The sequence below is a fragment of the Lynx canadensis genome, chromosome A2, assembly GCF_007474595.2.
Source record: "Lynx canadensis isolate LIC74 chromosome A2, mLynCan4.pri.v2, whole genome shotgun sequence".
Classification (NCBI taxonomy): domain Eukaryota; kingdom Metazoa; phylum Chordata; class Mammalia; order Carnivora; family Felidae; genus Lynx; species Lynx canadensis.
The window spans coordinates 145,934,028-145,937,374 of NC_044304.2; the positions used below are offsets into that span (position 1 = coordinate 145,934,028).

Below are 3,347 nucleotides of genomic sequence, written 5' to 3' on the forward strand. Positions count from 1 at the left end.
TCCGCCGGGCATCTGGGGTCTCATTTACTCCCTGAGCCTCACCCTGGAGGAAAAGGTAGAGAGCGTGCACTGCAACAGCCAAGATCAGATCGTGGCTCAGGATGCTGGCATCTGCCCTTGCCCCCCCCCCCCCTCCAAAGGAAGAGGCCCACTTGCCACCCACAGAGAGGTGATCCGTAAGAACGGTAACTCGGCCGTTGCGGGGAGTGACATGTGCCTAGGGGTGCACCGGCGGCGTCCAGGCCTGGAACTCCAGCCCTGCTCCCCCCACCGCCAACCTCACCACCTCGGAGCCCACCCAGCCTGTGCCTCCTTCAAGCGCCAGACGCGCCTTTCCCTGCTTCGTTTCTCCCCGCCAAAGCGGTACTGGAATGTTAAGCCTGGAGGGATGACCCCCACTTGGTGGCAAGCCAAGCGCAGTGGCGTGCCTGCAGAGAGAGTTACCCAGATCCGCAAAGCCCGGAGAAGGGGTGGCCTTGCCTGCAATCCCCCGCCCCAGAACGGTCGCCCTCCGGGGCCCTGGAGCCCTGGGCTGGCGGCGAGGGCGGCCCGGCGGCCGCCGCCGCCTCCCCCGCGCGAGCGAGGCCCGCAGCCGGTTTCTCCCCCTGCGGCGCGCCGGCCTCGGGCCCGCGACCTCGCTTCCCGGGGCTTCTCTGCCTCCCCCTGGCGGGCAGCGGCAGCCGGCGGAGCTCGGCCGGGAGGGGGCGCCCGACCCCCGGCCCGAAGGCGGGAGCGCGCGGTGCGCAGGCCGGGGTCGGCGCCGGCGCGCGCCCGCTCGGACCGCTCACTAACTGAGCACCTAGTACGCGCCCGCGCGGGGCCGGGAGCCGGCCGGGCCAGGCGGCGGGGAGCACGCCTGCCTTCAGGGAGCTTCCATGGGAGGCGGGGAGCGGGGAGACAGCTGCTGTGAAGAAGCACGAGCGGCCGGACACGGACAAGTTAGGGAGAGCCTCCCCGAGGATGCGATGACTGCGCGCCAGGAGCCAGAAAGCACATGAGGGAGAATGCCACTACATCAAGGGGCCAGAGCATTCCAAAGACAAAAACCCGGCCCCTGGCGTCTTCTGGAAGGGGAAGAAGCCGCGCAGCGGGAGGACGGGAACCCGGGAGGGGAGGCCAGGGAAGCAAGGAGAGGCAGGCTGGGCAGATGATGGAAGAGCCGGGCAAAGCGTCTGGTTTTCATTCTAAGATCAACTGGAAGCTGGAAGGCAGAGAGAGGACGAACCGATCCCCCCCGCTGCCGAGGGAGGGTGCCAGAGGAAGCGGGGCCCTCGGTTGGGAGGCCACGGCAGCGGTGCGGGCAGGGTGAGGGTGCTTTGGGCCAGGTCACAGAGCGGGGCTGGACGTCGGCTCCCATCGCTCCCCCACCTTCCGCCGGGCGCCCTGGTGTCGTGACCGACCGACCACCGCCGAGCAGAGGCCGGCGAGCCCGGGCGGCACGACAAAGGCTCCGCCAACACCCCGCACCGGCGGGGAGGAAGCCCGGGCAGGCAGAGCGCAGGCGGACGTGGAGCCCGGGGCGGGGGGTGCGGAGTAGCCTCCAGACCCCTCTCCGCTAATCTCAGGGCGCGGAGCCGCCGTCCGCGGCCCACGCCTAGCTGGAGAGCCTACTCGGAGAGCCTCTCGGGGGGTAGAGCGGGGAACCGCTCCGAACCGGAATGATCTGGTTTAGAGCGGCTGCCTTCCCCTCCTCCCTCCCTCTCCCCCAGCCGCCCGCCCTCCCCTTCAGCGACTGGCTGGTTTTTGCCGCAGTCCCTGACCAAGGTAAACAGAAGAGGGAAGTGGGAAGAATGCTTCGTTTCCATGGCAACCCAGAGGGCAGTCGGTGCGGCGCTCTTGGATGTGCTTCAGGGGAAGAAAAGGCTCACTGGAAAAGCAACGGGGAGACCGGCCCCTTCCACAGACGCACGGTGGGGGATTGTTCTGGAACGCGGTGTGGGCCTGGATGGAGGGAGGAGCGGGGGAGAGGAGTCAGGCACCATCCGTGCAGTGGCAGATGAGCGGGGAGGGCCAGGGACACACCAAAAAAGCAACCACACATGCTGTTGTGACAGCTGTCGGTCAGTGGCTCCATCCCCACACCTAGGGGGCAGAAAACAGGGATGGCGGAGATCTCAGAGCCTCCCCAAGTGTGCACCTGGCTGTCCCTTTCCAGAAAAATCCTTCCGTGGGGCAGCTCAGCCGGAGGGCAGCCACAGAGGCTGGATCCAGAGCCTCAAGGCCATAGATAGGTTTTGTCTGAAACAGAGAAACCCACCGTTCTCCTGCTGCAGAGTGAGCTGGAGATGCCCACCCTCCCCCCTCCAGGGGACAGGTGCTTTCCATTTGTCGCCACGTCACTCCAGCTGCTGACCACAACTCCTGCACGCTGAGGGCATCAGAAACCTCTTCTGGTTTCCAGGCTTCATAAGAGATTCGTCAGAAACTGGCTCCACCTCAGGCATGGGCCTTCCTGGCTTGGGGCGGGGGGCGGGGGCGGGGTTGGGGTGGGGGGGTTCACTGTTCGGTTCTCACCTTTGTAGGCAGAAATGGGAGAAAACCTGGGACAGAAGGAGGTGGGAGGCAGTAAGCTTCCTGCCCCCCGCAAAGCAGAAAGAACGTGGATGCTTTGTGGGAAGCTGGAGGGAGGTGCCTCAGTTTCCCCGGGCAGATGCATCGAGAACCCTGGCAGCGGGACTACAGGCCTGGGAAGTGCTCACCTACACGTCGTGCAGTCCACACCCTTCTCCTTGAGTGGGCCCTTAGACGCTGTGGTCTGCCTGGAAGACGCCTTCAGGACAGGACCCAGGGCTGGGAGGGAACACCTGCAGAGAACAGGATCGACAGACTTGCTTTTCCCTTGCAAAACACCCCAAAGTGCCAGGTTTACTCAGCTCTTTCCATGGCTCACGGATTCCAAATTTCTGTGACCTTAACTCCTGCCGCTGCCCCTTTGCTCGTTCTATTCCAGCTCCCCTTTGCTGTTCCTTGACCAGTCAGGTTTCCATGCCAGGTCCATGGCACTGGCTGTGCCCTGGAAAGCTCTTTCTCCAGCATCCACATGGCCAATCTCTCGCCTTCAGTTCTTTATTCAAATGTCATCTCAACGAGGCAGGGCCAGGGTGAGGTAAACAAGGCAACACGGTCTTCCCTGACCCTTGGTTTAAATTGTATGTTTCCAGGGGCTCCTGAGTGGCTCAGTCACTTAAACGTCCAACTTCAGCTCAGGTCATGATCTCGCAGTTCATGGGTTCGAGCCCCGCGTCGGGCTCTGTGCTGACAGTTCAGAGCCTGGAGCCTGCTTCAGATTCTGTGTCTCCCTCTCTCTCTCTGCCTCTCCCCTGCTCGCCCTCTGTCTCTCGCTCTCA

General features: G+C 64.1%; 1 long non-coding RNA gene across 1 annotated transcript; it reads left to right on the top strand.

Moving 5' to 3' along the window:
• Positions 1–653: 653 nt before the first annotated feature.
• On the top strand, positions 654–3,107 carry LOC115509179. The gene is made up of 2 exons (XR_004343308.1): positions 654–1,910; positions 2,274–3,107. It is a non-coding gene; the product is annotated as an uncharacterized LOC115509179 (long non-coding RNA).
• The last annotated feature ends 240 nt before the right edge of the window (positions 3,108–3,347 follow it).